At 44.2% G+C, this 9,706-nt stretch overlaps 1 long non-coding RNA gene across 1 annotated transcript; it reads right to left on the reverse strand.

The window, feature by feature from the left end:
- Nucleotides 1-4,434: 4,434 nt before the first annotated feature.
- Nucleotides 4,435-6,973, reverse strand: LOC137381343 (uncharacterized). The gene is made up of 3 exons (XR_010977150.1): nt 6,897-6,973; nt 5,469-5,620; nt 4,435-4,656 (listed from the first exon to the last, which is right to left on the reverse strand). It is a non-coding gene; the product is annotated as an uncharacterized lncRNA (long non-coding RNA).
- Nucleotides 6,974-9,706: the final 2,733 nt, after the last annotated feature.

The following is a 9,706-nucleotide window of genomic DNA, read 5'->3' on the forward strand; positions in this document are numbered from 1 at the left end:
TCTTTGAGGGAGTTACATGTGCTATGGATAAAGGGGAACCAGTGGATGTATTGTACTTAGATTTCCAGAAGGAATTTGATAAGGTGCCACATCAAAAATTATTGCAAAAAATTAAAGCTCATGGTGTGGGGGGTAACTTATTGGCATGGATAGAAGATTGGTTAGATAACAGGAAACAGAGAGTAGGCATAAATGGGTCATTTTCTGCTTGGCAAGATGTAATGAGTGATATGGCAGAGGGATCTGTGTTGGGGCCTCAACATTTTACAATTTATATCAATGACTTAGATGAAGGGACCAAAGGTATGGTTGCTAAATTTGTTGTTGACACAAAGAGAGGTAGGAAAGTAACTTGTGAAGAGGACATAAGGAGGCTACATAGGGATGTAAATAGGTTAAGTGAGTGGGCAAAGACCTGGAAAATGGAGTATAATGTGGGAAAATGGGAAATTGTCCACTTTGGTGGGAAGAATAAAAAAGAAACATTATCTAAATGGTGAGAGATTGCAGAGCTCTGAGATGCAGAGGGATCTGGGTGTCCTAGTGCATGAATCGCAAAAGGTTAGTGTGCAGGTTCAGCAAGTAATTAAGGAAAGCTAATAGAATGTTATCGGTTAGCTAACACTGAATTGTTAAGGAAAATAGACACCGTACTCTCCTATTTAAATGCAGAACAGAGAGGAGACTTAAAAGGCTGCTTACAGCATTTAAAGGGACCTACAGGGACAAACCAGAGTGCACAACCCTAACCCTACACAATGTGGATGTAGGAGAGACCCCTCCGATAAAACAAAATCCCTATTGCCTAGGTCTCAAGAAACTGACCCAGGTTTGGGAGGAAATTCAGACTGAAGGCCGAGAAATTAAAGATTTAAATTCTGAAAGGAGACACAGAAAAGCTCATAAGCCAGAGGAAAACCCTAAGCACAAAATGTTCTGTGACAGATTTGGATAGTGGTGATGGTGGTGGTGACTGCAAATCAAGAATCTTAACTGAGGAGGAATTGTGGGATGGGCTGGATGAGCACCGAGAATAAAAAAACATGTACAAAAAGCATTGGATGATTTTCACAAAGTTATGAACAACTTTAAATCCAGGGTTGAGTTCACTGAAATAAAGACGCTGGACAAGGAATATACTGTAAAAATACATGAAGAAAGTCAGTATATGCTGGAGCAGGAGCTGATTGAGCCCAGTCAAAGCAGTTTGAGTTCCCCAGTTGTCCTCGTGCCCAATCCCAGATTTTAAAAATTAAACCAGAGCATGACTATGACAGTGAGACTGATGAGTATGTGTGTATGGCTTCTTTTTAATTTGTGACCTCATAATGAAATATTCCTGTTATCACATTTCATTTCACGTGGTGGGGAAGTGTTACGTCAATGTGCTTTGTTGAATGATAATTTTTTTAAATCCACTAATTGGAGATCTGAATTTATATTTTTTAAGACATTTTAAAAAGACCAGCTGAAAGGATGACTTTGCTGGCAGCATAAGATGGTTACCTAATTTGCAGCACCGTATCTTACACTGCAATGCTTATGATGAGGGAGACAAAATGTCTACTCATATCCCAGCAAGAACCAAGATCCAGGAAGTTTAAGGGAACTGCTTGTTCTTCTTTTAGAAAGAGAGAAATACTGCTGTTATGTTTGAATGACTAAGTGACTGTCATGTGACAAGCCCCTCCCCATCTGTGGTTTTAAGCTTGTGTCTTTCTGCAGCAGAAGAGGAGAAGCAACTGGACTCTCACATGTGCAGACCCAAGTGGGGGTAACTCTCTATCTCCCTCTCTCTCTTTCTCTCCATTCCTGCTTGAAAGCTTTCAAATCCTGCCTGTTGACTGACCACCTTTGCATACTCTGGCTACAATCAGAAACCTCATTGGAGGAAATCATCCACATTGCTTTCTCCAAGAGACCCACTGAACCAGTCATCTACCTCTTCAAACTAAAAACCTCAGGACCACAGAATTCAGCTAGAAGCCAGCCGAATCACCAAACTCCACAGACTGTATACCACTTTTTTCTATGGACTCAATCAATCTACCTTTCCCCACTCTGTAACCTATTTGTGTGTGTGTAAGCATCCAGCATGTATTTGTGAGTGAAAGTTGGCACGTTGTTTATTATTTTTATTAGTTCAGTTTAGGTACAATAAAGTTAACCTCTTTCTTTGTTCAAGTCAAGAAAACCTGTTCGATTGGTTCTTGTTATGATCATGACAAGTAAGTAATCAAACACCTACTGAATTGGCCAGTACATCCACTTTAAGAAAGAATTAAACCTGTTGTGGTCAAACAAGGAGAGGGAAAAGAGGGAAGCTCTTCGACCCCTCCTCACTTGACCGTAACAAGTGGGATATATTCAAAGAACAATTCATTACAAAAACGAAAACTCATAAAAAAGATCGATCTGTGGCTAACTAGGAAGTTACCGATTATATTAGATTGAAAAAAGAAGTATAATGTAGCAAAGAATAGTAATAAGCCTGAGGATTGGGAATATTTTAGAAACCAGCAAAGAGCTAATAAAAAGTTATAAAAAGGAAAAAATATAATGAAAGTAAACTAGCCAGGAATATAAAAACAGATTGTAAGAGTTTTTACAAGTATATACAAATAAGTGCAGCTAAAGTAAACATTAGTCCCTTAGAGGCAGAGACAGGAGAAATTATCATGGGGAATGAGGAAATGGCAGAGAAGTTGAAAAAATATTTTGCGTATGCCTTCGCAGTATAAAACAAAAATTATATACCAGAAATAGAGGGTAAGCAAGGGGATAATAAGAGTGAGGATCTTAAGGTGTTTAATATCAACAGAGAAAAATTATTGTAGAAACTTCAGGGACTAAAAGCTGACAAATCCTCAGGATCTAATGGCCTACATTCTAGGGTTCTATAAGAGGTAGCTGCAGAGATAGTGAATGCACTGGCTATGATTTTCCAAAATTCACTCGATTCTAGAATGGTCCCAGTGGATTAGAAGTTAGCAAATATATTCAAGAAAGGAGAGAGAAAAAAAAACAGGAAATACAGACCAGTTAACCTGACATCAGTCATCGACAAAATGCTGAAATCTATGATTAAGGAAGTCTTAACAATGCACTTAGAAAATCATAGTATGATCAGACAAAGTTGACATCATTTTATGAAAGGGAAATCGTGTTTGACAGATTTATTTGACTTTTTTGATAATGTAATTAATAGGGTAGATAAAGGGGAGCCAGTAGATGTAGTATACTTGGATTTCCAAAAGGCATTCAGTAAAGTGCCACACCTAGGTTCATATGCAAGATAAGGGCTCATGGAGTTGGGGGTAATGTATTAGCATGGATAGAGGATTGGTTAACTGACAGGAAGCAGAGAGTGGAGATAATCCGAGCATTTTCAAGTTGGTAGGCTGTAATTAGTGGAGTGTCACAAGGACCAGTGCTGGGGCCTCAGCTATTTACAATCTATATTAATGATTTAGACGAAGAGACTGAGAGTAATGTATCTAAGTTTGCTGATGATACAAAGCTAGGTGGGAATGTAAGCTGTGAGGAGGACACAAAGCGGCTGCAAAGATATAAAGACAGGTTTAGTGAGTGGGCAACAAGGTGGCAGATAAAGTATAATGTGGGGAAGTGAGGTTATTCATTTTGTCGTAAGAATAGAAAAGTAGAATATTTTTAAAATGGTGTGAAACCTCTAAATGTTCACTCGTACAAGGCACACAGAAAGTTAGCATGCAAGTACAGCAAACACTTCTGAAGGCAAACGGCATGTTGGACTTTATTGTAAAGGGTTTGGAATACAAAAATAAGGAAGTCTTGTTACAATTTTTTATTTATTTTATTTAGAGATGCAGCACTGAAACAGGCCCTTCGGCCCACCAAGTCTGTGCTGACCATCAACCACCCATTTTATACTAATCCTACATTAATCCCATATTCCCTACCACATCCCCACAATTCTCCTACCACCTACCTACACTAGGGGCAATTTACAATGGCCAATTTACCTATCAACCTGCAAGTCTTTGACTGTGGGAGGAAACCGGAGCACCTGGTGGAAACCCACGCAGTCACAGGGAGAACTTGCAAACTCCACACAGGCAGTACCCAGAATCAAACCTGGGTTGCTGGAGCTGTGAGGCTGCAGTGCTAGCCACTGCACCACTCTAATTGTACTGGGCTTGGGTGAGATTGTACCTGGAGTACTGTGCGCAGTTTTGATCTCCACATTAAGAAAGGATATACTTGCATTGAGGTGTACAAAATCATGAGAGGTATAGACAGGGTGGATAGCAAGAAGCTTTTTCCCAGAGTGGGGGATTCAATTACTAGGGGTCACAAGTTCAAAGTGAGAGGGGAAAAGTTTAGGGGGGATATGCGTGGAAAGTTCTTTACGCAGAGGGTGGTGGGTGCCTGGAACGCGTTGCCAGCGGAGGTGGTAGACGCGGGCACGATAGCGTCTTTTAAGATGTATCTAGACAGATACATGAATGGGCAGGAAGCAAAGAGATACAGACCCTTAGAAAATAGGCGACATGTTTAGATAGAGGATCTGGATCGGCGCAGGCTTGGAGGGCCGAAGGGCCTGTTCCTGTGCTGTAATTTTCTTTGTTCTTTGTTCTTTGTTCTTTGTACTGCAAAGGTTCACCAGATTAATTCCTAGGGTGAGAGGATGAGTAAATTAAGCTAGTACTCTCTGGAGTTTAGAAGAATGAGATGTGATCTGATTGACACATACAAGTTTCTGAAGGGGCTTGACAGGATAGACATTGAGAGGCTGTTTCCCCTGCCTGGGGAATCTAGAACACAAGAGTACAGTCTCAGGATGAGGGGTCAATCAGTTAAGACTGAGGAGAGGAGAAATTTCTTCACTCAGACAGTTGTGAATCTTTGGAATTCTCTATCCCAGCAGGTAATGGATGCTCCATCATTGACTAAGTTTAAGGCTGAGATAGAAAGATGTTTGGTCTCTCAGAGAATCAAGGGCTAAGGGGAGCAGGCAGGAATGTGGAGTTGAGGCAGAAGATCAGCCATGATCATATTGAATTTTGGAGCAGACTTGAGAGGCCATACAATCTACTCCTGCTCCTATTTATTATGCTCTTAGGTTCTTAAGGTAATGTGCGTGCAGTCCATGGCGTCGTGCACTGTGGGACAGCCTGTAATCCAGACAAACACTTGCCCTCACTCTGGCTGCTTGTCTCTGGCAAAAGGGAATGAGATGAAGCTGTCTCTCCATGCATAGAGAGGCTCAGTGACCTCTCTTAGGCAGCAGTGAGGAGTAGACAGTTGGAAAGCTAGACAAATATGCAAATAAGATAACAAATTGTGGGCTGTGAGGTGTTTGTTTCATACAGCTGAGGAAATACTGACAGCAGTTCAAGTAAAAAAATCATTATCTTCATGTACACGATACTCCATTTAATTATAAACTTGAGTTCAGAAAGCCCACTTTTAAGATCAACACTTACCTTTCTTGAAATGGTGGAATGAGGTTCTGTGAGCTGCACTGAGGTAACAGGCCTTCCTATGTTGATATGTTTTCATGCATCAGAAGTTGACCGTGAGATTCCAAATGCCTTTGTTGCTGTTTCTTAGCCAGGTTTCTGCAAATTGCTCCAACCTTGGATGTCAGTTTTATAAGGAGGAAAAGGTAAGGAGAGGTGTATCAGATAGAAATGTAAAATCAAAGTAGCAGCTAGAGAAAAAATGTGTAACAGGACTGAAAAGGAGTGAAAAAGAAAGTCATAGCCAACAGAAGAAAAATGTTTGAGAACATTTCTTCATATTTAGCATTGTGCTTTATATGCCTTATTATTTTTACAGACTTAATGGGCCGGAACTTGCTCTGAGCAGTTGGTTGGACTTGCACTTGGCCATAGACTTTGCATAGACTTTTGCACTGGAAGTCCTTTGCAGCCAACCATCCAAAAAAAAGCACTTCTCCCTCAACAAGGCATCTGGGACAAGCAACTGTATGGGCTGGATTTTTAACTGCGGTTGGGGTCCGAATCAGAGGCTGGCAAGAATGCAATTTGGTGCTGCCAGACTCTGTGCTGGTTCACCGCCACGATCCTGGCCCTGAGCCATTTTGAATGAGGGTGACTTGGGATCGGATCGGCTGACCACCGCTTCCCGGCAGGCAGCCAATTGAGGCCAATTATTGGCAATTACGGTGCCTATTAAGGCCCTGTTCCTTTACTGATTGAAATTTCCAATTGGAAATGCAGGCAGCCCGCATTGTCCTGGACCACATCCAGGCCAACATGGTGGGCTCAGGGCAGGAGGTGGTGGAGTGGGGTGGGGGAGGATGAATCACGCAAGGGATTCCCCTTTCCCAACCCATAATGGCCGCCAGGCCACAGCCGTCCACTGGAGAGGTTGCCCCTTCAGGATCATAGCCAGGCAGCTGTGGCAGCTTTAAATATAAAAAAAAAACCTTACCTGGCCTTATCTCTCTCTCTATCCATCTTCAGATAAGCAGCTCCCCTTCAGTCAGTGGAACTGCTGATCACTGGGTGCTAGAGAGTCACTCATTGGCCCTCCAGTGTCAGGGGCTTGCCTGCCATTCCTGATTAGATGGCGAGTCCACTCCCTGGCCTTTAATTAGCTAACGATTTGAGAATCCTCATGGACGTGCTTAAAGCACACCTTGGAGGGTTGGGACCGGGAACCAGTCCCTATTTCTGTGTCCCGACCCCTGAATGAAAAGTCAACCCTATATCTCCTTAACCACTCAAATTGATGAATTGTTTATTAGCAGTGCATAGTTTAAACCAGGAAGTGTCAGTTGTCACCAAGTTCACAGACCTGAAAGTTAACTCTGCTTCTCTCTCCACAGATGCTGCCTGACCTGCTGAGTTTCCCCAGCAATTTCCACTTTGCTGCCACATACTTACCCTGCTGTGTCCCAGTGTCCTGTGAAGTTGCGATCCTCTTCGTCCACTCAAATGTAACATTCCTTCTTGTAGGCGTGCTGCACCTGGATAAATAATCTTAATTTTGCACATTCCAGCTGTGAGACTTAAAAGTACCATAAAAGACAAGTACAAAACAGAAATGAAACTATAATTGAAGAATATTTACATACTATGGGCTTCTAATCATCTGACTATGAAAAGCCGCAGACTAATATGCATTTGGAACCTGTATTAATTTCTCTGCCAACTGTTATGTGAAAAGACATGACCTCAGTTAAACAATCTTTGTACAAAAACAGGAAAATATATTCATATTCTAGCTGCATTGTCAACTAGAAATATTACACCAATAACTATGATCAGCTGCTGCAGAAGCAAAGTGTCCGTGAACATGTGTCGATGTGTAATAGTTGAAAAACCGTGACAACACAGATTTCTTCACTAGTCCTGCATTGGTTTTCAAACATGTGCAAGTCAAACCTTGCAGCCAGAAGTTAGAGCAGTTACACGGTGCAGTCACCTTTGGATTTAAAGGACAACACAAAAGGTCGAGGATGGCAGAGGGGTGCTCGAGGGTGACCCCACAGTTCAGCGAAGCCTCCCTGCTCACTCTGCTTCAGGCTGTGTGGGCAAGGCGGGAGATCCTTTTCACCAGCGATGATAAGAAGAGGCCCTCCTGCCTGAACGAGGCAGCCTGGCTGGATATGGCAGAGGAGGTGAGTAGCCGTGGGACCATCCAGTGTCAAAGGGTCCAATGCTAGAAGGGGATGAACGATCACTCTTCCAGCCAGCCAGGACCCGCAAGGCCTCGTGCGCACAGGGTACGACTGCCAAACTCATCCACAGCCAAAGGGCCATCATGTCAGCAGCCCTCCTAAAGTCAGGCTGCTAGTGCAGAAGTGGCACAACGTAGGAGAATCTGCAAGCATTTCCAAAAAACATCGTGACATAAATGGGTCTGCATGCGTGACACGACAATATAGAAAGACTGAAAACAAAATTGTCCTCAATAACATGTGCATTGTTTTTACTGTGTGAATGAAGTGTGCCAGCATGTATCAGTATTCTGCTGCCAGTAATGGTGGATGCAAAGATGTTGCAGATGCAGACTGCTGCACAACAGGTGAATAAGGGTGCTGTGTGGCGCGCAGAGCTCACAGTGGTTCCGATGGTGGAGAACCTTTAGAGTCATAGCACTGAAACTGGCCCTTCAGCCCACCAAGTCTCTGCCAACCTTCCATTTATACAAATCCTACATCAATCCCATGTCCCCTACCACATCCCCTCAATTCTCCTACCACCTACCTACACTAGGGACAATTTATAATGGCCAATTTACCTATTAACCTGCAAGTCTTTGGCTGTGGGAGGAAACTGGAGCACCCGGCAGAAACCCACGCGGTCACAGGGAGAACTTGTAAACTCCACACAGGCAGTACCCAGAACCGAACGCAGGTTGCTGGAGCTGTGAGGCTGCGGTGCTAAACACTGCACCACTGAGCTGCAATGAGGTGCTGTCATGCATCAAAAGCTCGCTGCTCACCCTGCATGCAGTGCTTGGATGCTCTCTGTCCTCCCATATACCTTCCCTGCTGTAAGTCCTCAGCGACCTCATTGTCTGAGGATGAGTCCTGCTCATGTTTCACCTCATCTTGCAAGGCCTCCCCACTATTGAGTGTGTAGTTGTGTAGAGCGCAGCAGACAGCAATGATGTGAGCTACCCTTTCCGGCTCGTACTGCAGCACACCACCCAATCTATCCAGGCAGCAGAACTGCATTTTCAGCATGCCAATCGCCTGCTCAATGGTGGCTCTTGTAGCTCCTCTGCAGCAGTGGTGGGTGTCTCACTGGTGTCAGGAGCCATGTCTGCAAGGGGTAGCCCTTTTCTCCAAGAAGCCACCCTTCCATCGGAACCAGTTCAGTGAACAGCAACAGCAACTGCGACTGGCACAGGATGAAGGCGTCATGGCAGCTGCCTGGAAAGCGGGCACAGATTTGCATGAATCATTTCTGGTAATTACACACGAGCTGCGCATTGATTGAGTTGAAGCCCTTACAGTTTACCTGTTCAGCTGGTCGCCCGGTGGGAGCCTTGATGGCCACATGGGCACAATCTATGATGCCTTGCACCTGTGGGAATCCCGCGATGGAGCTGAAACCAGTGGCCCTCTGGGCCTGGCTTTCATGGTCCATTTGTGAAGTGGATATAGTCACCAGCCCTCTGGAACAGGGCATCAGTGACCTCCCTGAGGCAGCAGTGCACTGCTGACTGTGTGACCCCACAAAGGTCTCCAGTGGGCCTCTGAAATGATGCAGAGATGTAAAAATTGAGATCCGCTGTCACTTTGAGGGCCACAGCATAGGATGTCCCCCGAAGCTCCTGGGCTGAAGGTCATCATTCAGCAGGGCACAGAGATGTGTCAATGCCTTTCTCGACATCTGTAGTCACCTCTGATACTGGCGCTCTGACATCTGCAGGTATGTCCTGCGGGACCTATAGATGCGTGGCGATCTGTAGTGGCGAGCTCTCCTTGGGTACTGCTGCTCAAGACCGGGGGCCTCTTTGTGTGCTGCATTTGCCTGTTGGTTTTGCCTGCGGCGCATATGGATCCTCGCAAGAAGCGCATCAATGAATTTAGGGTGAACCATCCCATCTTCAAGTTGCAATTCAACTCGATTCCTTCAATTCTTTGAAGGTTCCTGACAGGGCAGAGATTGATGTTGAGTGGTACATCAGGTGCTTTCATGCAGCAGTTATGTGGCATGGCTTGGCATTGCCCATCTTAGCT

Source organism: Heterodontus francisci, chromosome 1 (assembly GCF_036365525.1).
Source record: "Heterodontus francisci isolate sHetFra1 chromosome 1, sHetFra1.hap1, whole genome shotgun sequence".
Taxonomy (NCBI): Eukaryota; Metazoa; Chordata; class Chondrichthyes; order Heterodontiformes; family Heterodontidae; genus Heterodontus; species Heterodontus francisci.